The sequence below is a fragment of the Hydra viridissima genome, unplaced genomic scaffold, assembly GCF_058129835.1.
Source record: "Hydra viridissima isolate aposymbiotic clone 2 unplaced genomic scaffold, HvirCarnegie_v1 scaffold_1, whole genome shotgun sequence".
NCBI lineage: Eukaryota > Metazoa > Cnidaria > Hydrozoa > Anthoathecata > Hydridae > Hydra > Hydra viridissima.
In genome coordinates this window covers 21265996-21285767 of record NW_028324300.1, presented here as the reverse complement: position 1 = coordinate 21285767, position 19772 = coordinate 21265996, and the positions used below count along the sequence as shown (strand labels likewise).

Sequence of the window (19772 nt, the reverse complement as noted above, 5' to 3'; positions counted from 1 at the left end):
AAATACAGAATACAAAAAGTTAAATTATAAAATATTCTGTGAAGTACAAACAATTTATATTTGTAACACGCCATGAAAGATCATAGCTGATACAATTCGCGATTATAAATAATAGGTAAATTCCACTTTGTCTTTCCAGATAAATAAAGAAGGGAATCAATATTTGCGCGTAGGAATAAAGAACTTTTTTTTCTTGGAAGAAAAGTCTAGGGAGGAAATCTAAACAAATGTATTATTTTGGATGTATTTTCAAAATTTGGGTATTTGTTGGTACAGACTCATATGTTCCAGAAGTAAAAGAAACAAATAACTCATACCCTCTTATGTATGCTCTTTTTTTTGTTTCTACTGTTTCAAATAGTAGGAAAGTAATTGTACTAATAAAAAGTTGTTAAATGACTTTTAATATTAATAATATTATTATTGTTATTTACATTTTTATTTTTTATTTTGTTAATAGTTCTTTTTAATGTTAATCCTATTGTTTTTATTTTTATTGTTGTTATTGTTATTATATTTGTTATTGTATATTATCAACTGTACTAAAACAGCAAAAGAGTTCAGTTTGGAAAGACCTCCTATTGTGGACGCTTGTGTCTATACGCCTTAAAAAAGCTTGATGAAAGGTATGACTTTCAAAGCATCATCAATACTCTTTGGTGAAATTTTAGTTTTTAAAATTATTTCAATTCATGAAAAATCATCATGATTTTTTTAAAAAAATACATATATAAAAATGACAAATACTAAATAAACTTAAAGTCGATTTTGCACCTTATTTTGATTGGAATATAAGCCATTAGTTAGCAAGGTTTCTAGCACAGCCTGAAAGTTATTTCCTGAAATCAAAACAATCTTGTCTTGAACTCCAGAAATAATCTGCCTTCATTTCATAATCCAATCATCCATATTATCATACTTCCTTAACTAAACTGAAATTCTTTTTCATACTTTTTATATCCTTGCTAGCTTGTGATAACAATGACCAGTCATGAAAGATTTTTAAGGAGATTTTGTGAAGATCTAAAAGTTAAGTTACATAGAAATTTGTTGATAAGCAGTAAGCAAAGTGACAAACTGGCAGATTACTAATAATGAATTACCAAAACCTTCAATTAAAACCTTAAGAATTTTGTTTTTTGAAATACAGTTTAAAATATTTTACTTAGAAAAAGCATTGGTAAATTAGCCATCATCTTCAGAAAATCAAGAATGATTGCCAGAGGTCAGTAATGAAAGTAACTTTGAGGCAATAAATAGGAAAAGCCAAGATCTTATTAAAAGGTATAAATTTGAGAAGTATAGTAATTGCGTTGTACCAAGGTGGCAGTGAAAAAACTGATATTTGTGGCTGTTTTAATCGGAATGGATAGATTTGACTGGGTCCAGTTGTCTTGTTTTTTCCCTTATTGACTGTTGAGTAGCTGTTCCAGCAATATTGTAAAATCCCATTGTAAATATGATTTTCAGTATTAATATTATTTCAGTATTATTATTATTATTCGTATTATTTCAGCATATATTCACAACAGTATTTTACAATATTATTCATGATTGATTTATCTATGGATGATGGTGAAGCAATTTCATGAGAAATCTTCCTTTGCAAATTTTATTACTCTTACAAATTTGGATTTGCAAATGCCAAGCCAAGTTTATGCTTTCATGACTGGTCATTGTTATCACAAGCTAGCAAGGATATAAAAAGTATGAAAAAGAATTTCAGTTTAGTTAAGGAAGTATGATAATATGGATGATTGGATTATGAAATGAAGGCAGATTATTTCTGGAGTTCAAGACAAGATTGTTTTGATTTCAGGAAATAACTTTCAGGCTGTGCTAGAAACCTTGCTAACTAATGGCTTATATTCCAATCAAAATAAGGTGAGTAATAATGGGAAGTTAGGTTTTAATACTTTGGTTTTCATAGGTTGCTCTAATAAAATGAGGTGGCTTAGAATGGGCTCAGTGAGAATAAAATATGTCTTTAAAGAGAAAGATGTTAGATTATCTTGAATGATGTTGCAACTGGTTTGAAAGTGTTTCTTGTTTGCTAAAAACTCTTAAGTACTTATGTAAAAAAATGCTTTTACAAGCTAGAAAGATGGTTTTCTATTTGTTTTGAGAATGTAAAAAATAACATGATTTGAAAATTCAGCCTCAAATTCTCAAATGAGAACTTGAGGCTGAATTTGAGTATTAAAGGTTGGTGATTTTGCAGTTGTAAAATGATACAAAAAAAGTGGTGCTGTTTAAAAGTCTACATCAAAACTTTAAAGCTATTATTAATATTTTGTTGAGTTACTTTTATTCTTTATAAATGAAGCATATCTTGATGGCATACTGTTGAAAAGCCTTTGACATTGTTCAACAGTAATGGCATTTGTGGTTGTAAAATGAAACAACTTGATTAGCATACAATGTTTCATAAATCCAGTGGTTAGTTGTTTCAAACCTACTGAAATCAATGTGTTATTTCAAATGATTTATGCTACTACATTTTTTTAAAAATCATATTAGTAGTAATAAACTTTGTTTGACAAAACATTAAATATAAATTGCGAAGTTTGATTGCTTTTCTGATGGCAACAATACAGAAATAAAAAAAATGAATTTGTGTCACTGTAAAAACAATTTTTTTGCTGACAGTATTCAACTTTTTTTTTGCAACTAGTTATAGTAAAAATATCAGCAGAAGTGAGCTAACAAATCATATTTTGACAGAATGCCTCTAAAAAGATCACAAGGATATAAATGGTTTTTTTGTTAAAAATTATCAACTACCTTTTGTAAAAGGTTTAATAAACAAAATGTGTTTAAATTTCTACATCAAAACACAAAAACCATTATTAATAATTTGTTGAGTAGCGTTTTTTCTTTATAAATGCAGCACTTCTTGATGGTATACTGTTAACAAGCCTTTAACATTTTTTGACAGTAGTGGCACCCCAGACATTTTGAGTTTTTCCTCAAACTATTATATTACTTAAATTTTATAACAAAGATTTGTTTATGTCATAAAGTCACCCCAATATGATACCATAGGACCTTAATCAGAATCAGTTCTGGACTTTGAGGTAGCCATTCTAGAACATTAATTTAGTTTTCCTTAAGCCAAGGTTTTACAGATCTTGCAGTATGTTTTGGGTGGTTGTTGTGCATTAAAATCCAAATAACAGATAGATTATCATCACCAATATGGCTCCATTATATATTGTAATATATCCTTGTATTTTATTTATCCAAATTTCCATCAAATTCAATCACTGGAGTGATGAATTCAACTCATTCATCATTTAGGAATATTACTTGCAAAATTCACTTTAGCCAATTTTGTTTTAGAACAAGGGTTTCTTCTTTGCTATACAGCCTCAAAGGCTGGCTTCTTGTAAACAATGACGAATTGTTTAGACTGACACAACTACATAATACTGTTCTTAAATTTTCTTTTTTATTTCATAAGAAGTTAAAAAAGAATCTTTTTTAGATACCCTAACAATTCGGCAATCCATATCAGTTAAAGTTTTTTTTGGCAGAAGCTTCAAATTTTATCATCAGTGGTATTGTATTTTTCAATATTTATGACAGCTTTGAATCAATTTTCTAGAATACCCTATTTGAAACAAAATTTGAAAAATGTGAAGTCCATTCAATAACATATTTAAAAGTATTTTTGTTCTTTACTACAAAGCATTTTTGTTTTCTCCCCATGTTCAGTTGCTACAAGAATATTAAATTTACATAACAAAAAATACTCCAGTTCTCACCCATAGAATTTTATTAAGAAACAAATTTTTGTTAATAAATGGAATTCTCCCATTAGAATCCAAATTGGGTGTGCTTAATGAAATAGCAGATTATTAATAAATGGGATTCTGGACTAGCATCTGCTATTTTATTGAGCACACCCACATAATGAAATTTGACAATAAAAGATTTTATTGTCACATTGTCATATTTACATCCAAATAATAAGGCAAATTCCATCTTAAAAATTACTATAAGAAAAACCATTAAGATTAAAAACATAGAAAAACTCTATAAAATTCAATTTAAAGAAAAAATTATGGAGTTTGCTTTTTCTATGACCACCACTGAATACATTGGATCTTTGCATTTCATTAATACAAAATTTTTAACACTTTCTATCTCATCCCACAAGATTTTTCTAAAAATTATATTTATTAAATAAATGTTCACTTTATGCAAGCAAAAAAAGACTTTAAAATAGTTAATAGTGCTAAATTGACATTTTAACATTATTAGTTATGTAGCAATTTTAATTCAATTTTATTGATAACTAAATAATTTTTAAATGGACAACCAGCATTTTTTTCTAGTAAAGTTAAACAAACTGATATTTCATGAAACATTTTTAGCACATTTATCATACTAGTCATCCAGCCTTTCTGAATCTCTTTACTTAAAAAAGTTGATTTAAAATTGTATTTATTGTAGATTGGTGTTTAAACACAGTTTATCCTAAAAGAAGAAAACCAACAATAATAGAAAGTTCATTATGAACAGATTGGTATTATTATTATGAAAAATCTAAAATCAGAAAGTATGGTGATCACAACTGCAACCTTACAACTGTAATAATGTTACAATTCAACATTTGAGAAGAAATTTCGTTGAACTTGGTTAATATTATTCTTAATTAGAGTAGGAAAAGAGTTCACCATGCAGAGTAATCAATAGAACTAGGGAATCATTAAATATTTGAGAGTATTTCACTCTAATTAGAATTGTTTACACAAGTCAAAGTTACCCTTAGGTTTCCTTAAAACTGATTTTGGTTTGGAAGGGAGTCATCAATCAAAAATTACTTAATAGAAATAATTGAATAGGAATAATCCTTTGTATGAGCTAAAATCTTATAAACAAGAATCATGATGGTGCAGGTTCTGACAAACTAAGATCTATTGTTATAGAAACAGCTGTTTTACCACTTTCCAAATCAACTTGAGCTACCAATGGTTCACCTATAAATGGCATGTACGCTACATATTGTTGAACATTATATATACTCAATTATAGATTATAATCAGTTTATTTTTAAAAAAGATTTTTCTTCCACTAGTCTCATTTTTCAGTTGACATCTTTTACTAGTTACAAATGAATATTGGCAGATTATCAACTTTAAATACAGATTATCGTTTATTAAATACAGATTATCATTTTTCCTAATTACAAAAAATGGCTTTTATACATCATTTAAAACACTGACTGCTGGTTTGTTTACTGTAAGGTTGATACAACAAAACCATTAAACAATTTGCAAAGTCACCTTTAATTAAACTTGAATCTATGTTTTGTTTTTAGTGCTCCAACATTTTAGGGTAGGAGCAGCAGCTGGAACTTCTATTAAAAGTCAAACAATCTGGAATATTTAGAACACACCTTAGCTTAAGATTGTTTTGATATATAGCTTACTAAGAAATATAATTGAATTGTTTAGTTGTTTAGATAAAAATTATGAAGTAGGATCTACTTCAAAATTTTTTCTTAAAAATGAGAAAGCAAACTAAACAAAAACGTTTTGAAAAGCACAAAGACTCGTTTTTTAAAATTAAGAAGTTCATATAAAAGTTCAAACCAAATTCTCTGATAACTTTAAAATTTACAAAGTGTTTTAAACTTTCATATTTGTAAATTTGAAAAGTTTTCAATCTGGTTTAAGAATTTTATGACCCTCAGAATATTTCTCCAAAAATTCATTTGAAACTTTAACTGAAGTCTAAATTAACCTCTTGTTTCAAATATAAATTTTTTTTTAATTAGTTTAAGATGGAACTAGTACGAAATTTTAGCATTCTTATTAAAAAGAAAAAGATCACTCACCATGTTTAACTCCTTTTTTCATTGATTTTGATTTGTTAAAAGTGCCAGAAACCATTCTTTCATATCTGAATGCAATACAAAATGATTAGAAAAGAAATCTTTAACTGGTGAGAGATCTTTCTAAATTCATAAAGGTAACATAAAAAAAGAAAAATTTAATATTAAAATTTACAATAAAAATTACATCCAAAATTTTATTATTAAAACTTTATTAATAAAATTTTCACAAAACTTTTAATCAAAATTTATATTATTATCAAGTGCTAAAGGCTCTACTAAAGTTAGAGGATCAAAGACATTCAAATACAGTCTTAGTTGTAATCATAAACAATATATATGTAGATGCGTATATGTATGCATGTATGTATGTATGTATGTATGTATGTATGTATGTATGTATGTATGTATGTATGTATGTATGTATGTATGTATGTATGTATGTATGTATGTATGTATAAATGTATGTATGTATGTATGTATGTATGTATGTATGTATGTATGTATGTATGTATGTATGTATGTATGTATGTATGTATGTATGTATGTATGTATGTATGTATGTATGTATGTATGTATGTATGTATGTATGTATGTATGTAACAAAACTTAAAACTTTTAAATCATACTAAAAATCACTAAAAAAGTTTTAAAACACATTTTCCCTAACAAACTACATTTTTCTTTGGACAAAACAAGGTGGACATTCAAAAAATCGACTGAAAATTCAAAAAAATTCAAAAATTAACTTATTATTTTTCAAAAAACTTACTATTTGGTAGGAAATTAACTTAATATTTGGTAGGACTTTATATTTGGTAGGACCTCCTTTACTTTTAATTACTGCTTTCATTCTTCGAGGCATAGAATCAATTAATGAGTCAACAATTCTCATATCAATCTCTCGCCAGGCCTTCTCGATTTGTTCAAATAATTCCTCACAGGTCTTCACATTTGCACGCTCAATCTTATTGTCAATTATTTCCCACAAATTTTCTATGGGATTCAAGTCAGAGCTTTGTGCAGGCCACTCCATTATGGCGATATTCTTGTCCTTGACCCATTGTTTTACAATTTTTGACGTATGTTTGGGATCATTGTCCTGTTGAAAAATCCATTTTAGGGGCATCTTGTGGTAACGTAAAATCTTCTATTATATCTTTGTAAACAAAGCGGTCCATAATTCCATTAATTTTGTGAATAGTACCAGTTCCTAGTGCTGATAAACATTCCCAAACCATAGCAGACGTTCCATGCTTAACACTCTTTTTGGTATATTTAGTATTGAATCTGGTGTTCTTTGCTCTCCAAACTCGGTTCTTGCCGTCGCACAGTGGGACGAAATCCCGATTTTGTGGCCAAAAGTCAAATTTTTGAGTTTTATATTTTCGTCTTTTTACGTTAGAACAAAATTCCGAACAGGGCAGGTATATACCTGCTCTGGGGTGGCCTGGGCGTCAGCTGACATTTAGCCTCCGTTCGGTACGCACTAAACAAGTGGACACGTCGAAAAATTCTTGCCTGTTTTAAAGTGCTGTTAAACTGAAGAAACTATTTCAATTGGAATTCGGCAAAATGGAATCACTTTCTGGAGGCATGTAGAATATATGGTTATGCACTGTTATAGCTAATTTTAATTTTTTTCATATTTAAATCACGCGACAAGTAAACATAAAAAATTGTAAATTTTTTATCTGAAATCGATTTTCTAATGTCGTTTTAAAAATTTACCCACGGTTATCCACCTTCTTTTGACAAGGAACTGATAGTGTATAGTGTTAAATATAACATATTAAAAAACTGGCTGCCATTGAGTGCCATTTTAATAGTGAGACTAGTTTTTATGGAGGAATGCCTGGTGCGACATTAAACTATGTTAATAGATTAATGTCGCACCATGCATTAATGGTCATGGAAATTAGTGAATTAACATTATTTAATAGCACTAATTACATTTTAATGCAATAATTTTTTATTTTAAATATATGCTTTAAAAGTTACTTCTCATTCTGTTTTATGATAATCTCAAAGTTTTATAAAACAGTCCTCAAAGAACTTTCAGCAGTTATTACTGTATTTTTTTTTACAGAGTCTTCCAAATCTTCAAATATGGAATTTTCAAGAAAAGATATATTCTTTATGGTGAAAGAGAGTTTAAAAAATGAATATAAATTCATCATTGATGTTTTGACAGATGCAATTTTCCAAAAAACGGAACATGTGATACAAGTAGGCGAGGATGAAATGTCATTATCACGGTTATTTGCAAATTTTTGATCGAGATGGAGAGCAGCAGGAAGATGGGAAGATTTTTTTCTGAAAAAAAAAAAAGAATGATTGAAGGGCACAGTACAATTTTCAAAATTATCCAATACTGAATGCACAACACCTGAGAAGATTGTGAAGAGTGATAATAAAAAAGGAACATGTAGGCAACCTTCGCAACCTTTTGCTTCATCTAGTGATAGATCAAAGAGGCGAAAGACTCAAGAACTACGTTTTACTTTTTCTACAGAAGAATTGGCATATGCTGCTCAAATGAGTTTAAGGACTTCTGGTCAAGTACATGTTGCTCAAGTTGTTAAAGATGTCACGTTAACAACCCCTCTCGAGCATCAGGAAATTTTCCCAGAGACCGGCAAAATCTCTACACCAAGAAATTTACAATTGTTAAAACAACCTGAAGTCACCAGACAAGATTCAAGGAAAGATTCCGATTTAGATACAAGTAGTTCAACATCAGATTCCGAATCGAATGATTCGAAAATTGATGAATATGACTTACGTGTTTTTGTTACTAGGATTAAATAAACAATTTTTTTACATATATGTGACTTAATCTTTTACAATGTTTTGTAAAATTATTTCCAAATTTACACTATTAATACAACATTGAAAACCAAATTACATTAGATTTCATATTTTCAAGTTATGAACAGTTTGGCCGCCATATTGGAGCTCCATTTTGAATTTTTTAAATCTGACCCAGTCTACAGTCCAATTTTGGTGTACTTTGGCAATAGCAAGTCTTAGCTTTCCATTTTTAAAAGAAGTTAGTGGTTTCTTGGCAGGCATTCGAGAAAACAATTTTGCTTTGTTAGCTCTTCGTCGCACAGTGCGATTAGAGATTTGTAGTTCAAGTTTTTCGATTAATTTTGTGGATGACAAAAATGGATCTTTTTTAAGCTCTTTAACAATTATTCGATCTAGTCTTTGTGATGTTTTTCTTGGATGTCAGCCCCGATGGTTTGTTTTATAGTAGTCACGAGATCCAAATGGTTTGACAGTTTTGCTTACAGTCGATTTAGCTATATTATATTTTCTACAAATTTCAGCTTGACGTTTTACGCTTTTAAAATCTTTAATAGTATTTTCACGTAAAGCACCTAATTTGTTGTAAACCATTTTAAGTTGCAATTTACCCCATATATCACGAGTTAAATCTATTTTTAGTTTAATTGAAAAAATAATTGGCCAGATGTTCCAAAATCTATTTTATTATTTTAGAGTAATGCTATGATAAAAGTGAAAACAAAAGAATACGGTAAATTGAATAAAGACAATGAAATCTTATAAAAAAAGCTTCGTTTTGATTTGTCCACCTTGTTTTGTCCAAGAAAAAATGTAGTTTGTTGAGAAAAATGTGTTATAAATTTTTTTTGTGATTCTTAGTATGATTCAAACGTTTTAAATTTTGTTAAGAACATAATAAACTATTTAAAAATTAATATGTACAATTGTTTTACTAGTTCTTTTTAGTTTTTGATCAACTTTTGTTCTAAATTTGAGTTTGTCCACCATGTTTTGTCCGATACTGTATGTAGTTTACAAAGAAATAATAATATTAGTTACACTAGAGCAATTAACAATTTATGGAGAACAGTAACCAAAAGGATTACATGAGTTTCATACAAATCTTATGGACAGTATCCTGAGGGATCTATGCAAGGATCCTAATTGACACCAAATAACATTCCAAACAGGTTCTCATGACAATGTGTTGGCGGGTGAAAAAAACTACATAAATGCTACATATTTACTTTATCAATCAATGACTGATAAAGTAATTACGTAGATCCTTTAGTAATTGATAAATGGATGAGTGCAGAAGTGTTTTATGTTTTAAATACAATAAGATAAGATTGAGAACAAAACTCTTTAAACGTTATCAAATTGTTAATGAAATAACATTCCTTCAACTTCATTGAAAATTTATTCTGATTTATATAAGGTTATAAAAAAAACTTTTTCCATTATTTGTTTATCAAGAGTTCTTACAACTACTTTTTAACCTTTTAAAGAAATAAAAATATTTTATTACCTTCCATAAAAATTAAGATTTATAAATATTTGATATGAAAAATAATAAAAAAAAAACACTCAAAATTCAAGTGCATTAAAAAGGAAATATAACTTCTTTGCTCTCTTTTCATATTGCTCCTTTGAAAAGCTTAAGTTTTTTTATGGTGAAAAACTTTGAATTTAAAACAGGCATTTTGTACATTTTTAGATAAGATTTTAACTAAATGGTCCATATTTTTATAGCATATAAATCAATTTTCAAATGGAACCCAAAATACCAAAAACCTTTGAGATTTTTGCTTAGTAAACCCTTTAATTATCGCAACTAGTTGTGTTCAAGTAATGGGGAAAATGATTTAAGTGATTTTAAGTTATTTGTTTGGAATTAATTAAGAAACTTTATTAATTTTAACTAACTTCCAGACAATTAAATACTATACACATTTTAGTGTGATAGTACTTTATAAGTGTGAAAGAATGTAACAACTAAACTTTCAAGTTAGAACACAAAAGACGTGTCAATCATTTTATCACTCAATGATTTTCTTAGCTCATTAATTAAAAATTCAGCAGCGCTATAACATCTTTCTGCTTCAAATGATGATGGTGACAAAGACTTTAAAGCACACTGCTATTTTTATCAGTCAATGACTGATAATATAATTATGTAGATGCTTAAGCACTTAATAAATGGAGGAGTGTAGAACTGTTTTATGTTTAAAATATCATTAAATTGTTAAATGAAATAACATCTCATCAACCTCATTGAAAGTTTATTCAGATTTATAAAAGGCTACAAAAAAACTTTTTCTGTTATTTGTTTATGAAAAATTACTTTGTTTTTCAACATGTATCAAAATATATCAAAAGATTCTTAACCTTTTAAAGAAATTAAATTATTTTATTACCATCCCTTCAAATTTAAGATTAATAGAAATTTGTTGCGAGGAATTTAAAAATAAAAAACTCAAAAATTAAGCGCATAAGAAAGCAAATATAAAAAAATTTATTCAGATGTAAATAAATACTTTTTGCTATAATTCATTTTAATGTAAGCTTTTTTTTCTTTGGATAATTTTAGAATAGACTCTTTTTGAGATTGATCATGCTGATTTGGGCCTCTAAATATATTAAAAGGCCCACAATTCCAATATTTCTTCTTTCATCATTAAATCCAAAAATTGAATGCAACTCTTTTCATCATTGAATCCAAAAAAACATCAGATAAAGTTCATCTTAATCTTTTATTTCTGTTAAAAAAAAAAAATTACAAAATTTTTTAGCTTCAAAAAGACAAATAGCTTTTCTACAAAGAACATCAGCATCAGCTTTAATAATTTCTAAACCGTTTCTGATTTATCAAGCAGATATTTGGGAGGTTGTCTAATGATATTAGACAAAGAAATCTTGAAATTATGTTAAACAAAAATTCTTCAAGAAAACAGCAACAAAAATCATTAATTATCGGAGGTGACCTTTTAAAAATTTTTTTAACAATATGAATTTTTGATGTTTTTAATTCCATCAAGCTCACATAGTTCAAAAGTATCTTCATTAAGGTAATTTTTCTCAATTGACAGAAGTTTGATCATTTCATGATCATCATCAACTACTTTAGCATCCTCTTCTATGTTGTCACTGCAAGTCTTTATTTTCTACTAGATTATTTGCTTTTTTATAAGTTACATTAACTAATGCCAAGAAAGATGGTTGATGAGTTATTCAAGAATCTTCTGCTTTTTCTCTTAACCTGGCTCCATCTCTAACCATTCCAAAAAAATGGATTTGACTCTTCAAACTCTGTTTCAATCAATTTAAGACCATCTTTAGCCTTATTTGAACTAAGAATCCTCATCATTCCAAGTCATTGAGCTGAACTGTCTGAAAAGTGTAAGTTTAGGCACATATATCTTTGATTTCTATTAGAAATCCATTCAGCTAGAGCAATCAAAATCTATCATCATAATCAATCACTTTTGAAAAACCATAAATCATTCCAATTTTTTTTTTGTATTCCAAAAATGTTGAAGTCATATTTTGGCTTGAACTCTGATTTATAATATTTTGAACAGCCCATCCTTTGGAATATCAATACTTTATAGCACCTTTTATATGAGAATAAGATCAACAGCAACAATTCTAGCAAAAACAAGTTCATAAAGATCATTTGTTGGAAAAACTGGTAACAATTCAAAGTTGATTTCATCATTTAGTCTCAGATTAGGGCTTGAATTCAAACTTAATGTTAATCTTGTCAATGAAGTATGGCGAGAAACTCATATCACTTTTTTTTATTTTTATCTTTTCTACTCTTTCTAAATAATGAAGTAATGCTGTTGCTGCTTGTTTTGTCTTAAAAGTTGAAGGACAATATTTTCACTTAACAATATTTCAATCCCTTGTAATTAAAACATATTTCTAAATTTCAGATTCCTTTTTTCTGAGAAAGCTCCTCCCATTCACTTCCATTTTTAAGTTATTTTTTAAAGATTAATAAAAGTATACACATAACAAGATAAGATAAGACAAGATAAGTTTAGACAAGATAAGCATAAGTAATATATGAGACAAAACTACTAGAAATAAAACAAAGGCAAAAAACAAAACAAATTCTTAAGACGCCTGGCCATGTATTCAGCAAAATCCATTGAGGTTGGCATGGCAAAACAAAGCCAATAAATCAAAATGTAAACCAAAAAAAGGTAACATTCTATTTTTAGGGAAGCTGTCTGCAAAATTGATAATCACTTTGGTGTAACACATATATGGAAGTGTACAATTATATAGTTTTATAATTTTATATTTGAAATGGAATTCATCAATGGCCCAAAGAAGATTTGTGCAAGCTTATGAATTGTTGTTGTTGTTGTTATAATATTATTATTAACACGTTGACTGCCAATAGGATTTTCGTAAAATGTCTAAAAATTATTTTCACATTTTAGGTTTATTTTAAGTAGAATAGGTCAAAATAAAAGTATTTCATTTGTTTCGAGATATTTTTGAAGTGATTTTTGTGTTTTTTTAAGTGTCCCCCACCGGTGGCCGACGTGGCGCCAATGCCCATAGCCGAAGGGCAGAATGATAAGCTAAAGTTAATGTCATGTCGGCCACCGGTGGCGGACGCGGCTCAATTGGAATACCCCGGTGTCGGCCACCGGTGGCTGACATGACAGTCAACATGTTAATATTATCATAATTATTATTATTATCATAATTATTATTAAAGTTGTTTTGTAACTACTTTGTACATGATTACAAATTTTTATAACTTGTTCTTTGCTCTAAGAGCAAAAAAAAAAAACCTAAATGTCTTAACCAAGAACAAAAGTAGTGATAAAAATGATAATTATAATAAATTTACACTTTTTTTAAAATTACATGTTATTAGTGAAATTTCCAGTATATTTGTGTTTACAGAAAGTTTAGAATATTTAAATAAAACCGAATAAAACACTTACATTAAGTCACTTTCATGATTAATTTTGAAGCAATCATTTTCAATATATTTATTAAACTTCTCTTTTTTGACTCCACGATCTTTAAAATCTTTGCATTCATCATTTACATACCGAAAGCAATCTTTACAACTCCATAGTTGATTTTCATCATTACTGATTTTAACTTGGATCTTTTCAACAATGTCTTCAGACCAATTATCTAACACTTCTTGAATGCTCCCACTCTTTTGGAAATCTGCATTTTCTGAAGGTAAAACAAAAACTACTAAATACGAATTGCATCTTGAACAAACGTCTGCAATGACATGTCTAAGATAATACTCCTCTGGTTTCACTAAGACAATAACAACTTCTGATTCTGCTCCGCACATTGCCCTGCTGTCAGCTACAAGCACATTAAGTTTACTTTCTTTAATTTTCTGGTCACAGAAATCTTGTCTTCAATTGTTGGGGTGTATTTTTGTAAATGTGGCGTATAAACTACTGGTTGATGATTTTCAATAGTATATATTGCATATGCAACTGCTTTAACTTCATCCATGTCGTTACATATAACAGTAGTGCCCCTAACTTTGTCAAAACAAATCTTCTCCAATATAATTGATAAAACCTTTGCAGAGCTTTCTTCCATCCAGTTTAGGGAAGGAAGAAATATTATTTTAGGTTTTTCGTCTTTGATTGAATGTCCACAAACCCCAGGTTTAAAAACAAACTGAGTTTCAATATAATTATTTGATTTAACAACATTTTGAAGGTTTGATACTATCTTTGCCCCTTGATCTAAATCATAATCATGATAACCTTTTACAGTTGTGGCATCATCTTTCTGTTTGATATTATCTTTTTTGTTTGACACTATCTTTGCCCCTTGATCTAAATCATAATCATGATAACCTTTTACAGTTGTGGCATCATCTTTCTGTTTGATATTATCTTTTTTGTTTGACACTATCTTTGCCCCTTGATCTAAATCATAATCATGATAACCTTTTACAGTTGTGGCATCATCTTCCTGTTTGATATTATCTTTTTTGTTTGATACTATCTTTGCCCCTTGATCTAAATCATAATCATGATAACCTTTTACAGTTGTGGCATCATCTTTCTGTTTGATATTATCTTTTTTGTTTGATACTATCTTTGCCCCATGATCTAAATCATAATGATCTCTTACAGTTGTAGCATCATCTTCCTGTTTGATACTATCTTTCTTGTTTGATACTATCTTTGCTTCTTGATTAAAATCATAAATCATGATATCATGATAAGCATCATTTTTCTGTTGAACTCTAGATGAATGTCCTTGCTGTGTCATACTTTGTGCAGTGTTAAGATTAGTGATCTCTGTTTTTATTGTTTTAGTTATTTGTTCATTACTAACTGTTTTTTGTTGTACTAAGTTGCTTATGTTATACTGAGTTTCAATACTATGTGATTCAAAAACAGAGTTATGCTGAGTTTTCATATTACTATGTGAGTCATTATCTTTTTCATGACTTGATTCTATGTTGGATTTCTGAAACAAAATAGTATTTGATTTACTAATAGTGTCTTGAGCAGAATCAATTAATGATTTAATAGATTCTGTAACTCTCATTGACTTATCAAGAGCTATGTTCTTCATCCCTATCTTTTCTTCATTAAAACAAGTACTTTCTAATAATTGTTGCTTGTCACCTTTATTTAAATATCGATTCTTCTCAATACTTTTAGGTATAAATACCACTAAAGATTCTTTTAAAAGTGAGGAAAACAACTTCTTTAACTGATTTGCATCTTCTTCTCTGACATATTCTCCAGGAAGTTCATCAAGTACAAAGCTTACTTCAGTACTGCTATTTTCACTATAATATTGCATTAATTTTGGGAGAGAAATATCATTGTTTTCATACATATTTTCATTTCTACACATATGCTGCCATAACTCTAACAAGTTCTCACACACAATTTCAACATTGCTCTTTGAGCCTTTCTTTAAACTTTCAGTAAACTTTTTCATCTCACATTGTAATAAAGAAAAATGGTCACAGCAAATGTAATACAAAGTGGACTTTTTTAATGATTTCTCATAAAATCTTTTTACAATCTGTTTCCCAACCACGGATTTTCCAAACCCAAATCCACCAGAGATGATTTTTTTAAGTTCCTTGTCATTAATTGCATTCATTTGTTCAGGGTTAAGAATCAATGACTTAATCTGTTCTAAAGTACTTGATTTGAGTGTGGGCAAGCTCTCATCACGTTTAGCAATAATCAACATGGTTAACCCTATAACTTGCTTAAAAAGTTCTTCATTATGCACTTCATTTATTCTATTGGAGTTTTCATCTGAACAGTATTTATAAAATTTATTGCGCCACCATTGGTTTAAAGTCTGATATGTTTTAAGTTCATCTTGGCATATAAATAGAACATTGCACAGTTTAAACTTTGAAGAAAATTGGAAAGTTAGCTCTTTTTTTAAATCCTTTCTTTCAACTGAACAACAAGCAACTACTCCTAATATAGTTAAGGCTTTTTTTTCAATAACAGGTTTGTTGATACTTGCAAAATATTTGACATCAGCAGAGCAGTTTTTAGATTCTTGGTTGATGCAATCTGATGAAGAAGCAGCACGAACAATAAAAATCAAATTAATTTTTGAGTAAAATATTACAACTCTATTGGCTGAAGATTGTTTAATATGATTCTGAGGCTTAAAATTTAATAAGATTGCATGGTGATATAGGTCATAATCAGATAAGACAGCACGAATACCTTCTGTAAGCTCTTCTTTAAACAGTTCAGTAAACAACCGCGAAATGCTCATAGTGTCCATTTGTTCTTCAACTGTCAAGGGAAAACAAATTACTTGGGTAAGATCAACAAAATTTTTTTCAAAATATTCCATTGCAAACTCTTGAATGGGTTTTTCTTTTGATATTTTAGATTCAGAACCCACTTTATCTCTCCAGTCCAAATACTCTGCCATAGAAGGATTTTGATCAATCCAAGGGAACTGATTGCTGAAACACGGATCAGGTATTATGATGCTCAATTGATTACATGAAATTTCATACCTGCACCATTCTTAAAAAAAAAATTTTTTTCAATTTTAAATATTGGAGAAAAAAAATTAATTATTCAAAAACTTCTTCAAAAAGAATATAAATAAAAAAACTTTATATAGAATAAAAGAATTTTTTAAAGTTAACAGCTAACTAAAATATTTTAAGATTCACATTTTGAAGTTAAATATATACCATTAATCAAAACCTCAAAACTATTTGATTGCCATTTTTTTCCTTTTGAGTCTTCAAATGAAAAAAGAAATTCAACTGTAGCATAATCTTTAAAGTTTTCAACTTTGACAAATAAGACTTTCTCTTCCTGTTTGGCAATGTAATAAAAATCTGATTTGTTGTAACCTTTACTGATAACTTCCCATTGGATCTCAGATTCTTTAGGTTTAAACTCTACTTTTGAGAGCTGTTCATTGTCTGTCAGTAAATACTTGAATACACAGCCACCTGGAAATTTTTCTACAATTCTAAATGAAACAAATTTTTAACAGTAATTTTAAATCATTTGTAGTGCTTTTTTTAAATTCTCTTTTATTTCAAAATATGAAAGAAAAGGGAAGAGCTATGTAGTAAGATTAGACACAGTATCTAAGAGTTAGGATTCACAGCACCAAAAAAGTTGATGAAAAAATGTCTTACAGATTACTCTTTATGTCTGGACTCTTTGGTGTTTCTAAAAATTTTTAAATTTCATTAAAAAACATTTGAACTGACTTTGGTTTTAAACCAACTTGTTTAGAAAACTGGGAAAAAGAAAACTGTAATATAGTTTTTTCTATTTAAGTTTACTTGAATAAATTAACATTGTTTAAATTCTTTAGTAGTCATTGTTATAAAAACCATTAAAGGATTGTCAGGTGAATGAATTAAAAACCAAATATCAGCTTTTATGTTGATGATAACAAAGAAAAGAAGTAGGGGGGGGGGGGGGGGAATAGAGATAAGGGGAAGAGGAAATTGCTACTACAATAAGTGTGTTATGGTAGCAGCTGTTGCTTATGACAGATTCTAACTTTCTTTTGAACTCAAAATTTTATTATTAAATGTCTTTAAAAAAAAAATTAACTTTCTTTTATGGTAGAAAAGTTTTGGTGGAAAACCATAAGTGATCAAAAAGCAGGGATAACTAAAAGGATTTCTCTCTTTTGATAGCTCAAGGCTGGTGAAATGATCAAGATTATTTACTTATTGTTGTAAAGACAAGGTCAAGGTCATAAAATGAAGTAAGAGGCAATAAACAATAGTGGTGTATTATATTTATTAAAAAAAAGGGAAAATAGTTCTTGTAATAGGAATTACAGTTCTTATAACAAGAACTATTTTCACTTCATACCACTTGATATGTATTACCATTGTTATATATTGACAAATTTATTGCCTTTATATCAAATAAATTGCTTTTAATTGCATGGATTATGGTATTTAAATTTATTACCTGCTATAAACTGCTGCTTATTACTATTTTTAATTTATGCAATACGCTTCTCAATACATCCTTTTTCAATAACTTTATTGATTAAAGCTTAAATTGTCTTTTGCTTAATTTCTAGTCTAAAAATTCAAAAATCACTATTTCATTATAAAAAATACTCTTTTAAAAACCGCATACAATTTTTTGCATTTAAAAAATTACTAAAGGTTTTTCTACTAAAATGTAAATATTGTTCTCACTAAAAGAGAGCATTTTTAGGTAAAATAGAAATGATCAAAATATTTTGTAGTGACAATATCAAACAAATTATCTAATCTTGAGAACTTATTTTTTAAAAGCAATTCGTATTTGAAATATTTTCAGATGTCCTTTCTTGACAGTTATTTTTTATTTAAGAGTTTATGTTCATAGGGCTGTAAAAAGCATACGGTTTGAAAGTTTGTTCAGTCAAATATGAATCAGTTAGACATTCCTCTAGAGAATATTTACCTCTTTCTTGCATAATAGATAAACTAGATTTTTGTGGTTCTAGCAATTTTCAATTAAGTTCTTTCATTCTCTCAGGCTAAATGTAGCCAAAACAAGTGTTTTTTACAAAAGAACTCTAATTCAAATGGTATCAACTTCTTGCTTTAGATTAGTTACTCATTCAATTCTGAATAAATTTTTCTCCATCAAACCGAAAATAGATTCAATTTAATTCAAATCTGGTGACCACATTGGCCAGAGTTATCAATTTATTTCATTTTCTTCCATCCAAGTTTGACCATACCTTATTAAACTGTCACCATTAGTTTTTGATCAACCAGCATGTCAGCTGATGGAACTATGCTATTAGACAAACCTAGCCATTCTGATTAAAACAGCTCCCAAATACCAGTATTAACTACACTTTGGAACACCAAAGTGATTACTATGCTTTTCAGATTTAAAACTTTTAATAAGATCTTTGCTTTTCCTATTTATTACCTAAAAGTTACTTTCATCACTGATCTCTGGTCATTATTTTTGATTTTCTGAAAATGATGGCTAATGACTGGTCAAACACCAATGTTTTTTCTAAATGTTTATAACTTATTTCAAAAAACCTAATTTTCAAGGTTTTAATTCGGTTAGTTCATATTCAGTTATCTGCCAATTTGTTACTTTGCTTACTGTTTATCAAACCATTTCTATCAATTTAGCTTTTAGATCTTTACAAAATATCCCTAAAAATCTTAAGTGTGACTAAACTGGTCATTGTTGCAACTAGCTAGCAAGGATATGAGTAAAGAGCAAGAAGAGGAGTTTCAGTTTAGTTAAAAAGAAATAATTGGCAATCAAGTAAAGCTTTTTAAAGTTTATTTAAAAGAAGGACTGACTATTAGAACTGAAACTAAAAAAATGACATGAACATACTTTCTCAAGTACCAACGATATTGTGAACAAGAGAGAATGATACTAAAAGCAACAGCATTTGTAGTTGGTGACATGTAAATAATAATGATGATGATGATGATGATGATGATGATGATGATGATGATGATGATCATATGGATATTCGGTATCGCAACCTAAATGTTCTGTATTGCAACGCGTTTTTCGGTAAAGCAACCTTAGATTCGATTTTGCAACTTTCATGTTCGGTATTGCAACTTTTAGACCGCGATCTGTGCATGCTAATCGCATTGGTC

The 19772-nt window shown here is 28.6% G+C and overlaps 1 pseudogene across 1 annotated transcript in view; it reads right to left on the bottom strand.

The window, feature by feature from the left end:
* Window positions 1-19772, bottom strand: part of LOC145192505 (uncharacterized) — an 85919-nt pseudogene that overhangs the window by 23937 nt on the left and 42210 nt on the right. Inside the window, exons 13-16 of the transcript XR_016449064.1 lie at window positions 17307-17340; window positions 16848-17134; window positions 13606-16674; window positions 5846-5910 (exon numbers count right to left, since the gene is read on the bottom strand). The product of XR_016449064.1 is annotated as an uncharacterized LOC145192505 (transcript). The remainder of the gene's footprint in view (window positions 1-5845; window positions 5911-13605; window positions 16675-16847; window positions 17135-17306; window positions 17341-19772) is intronic.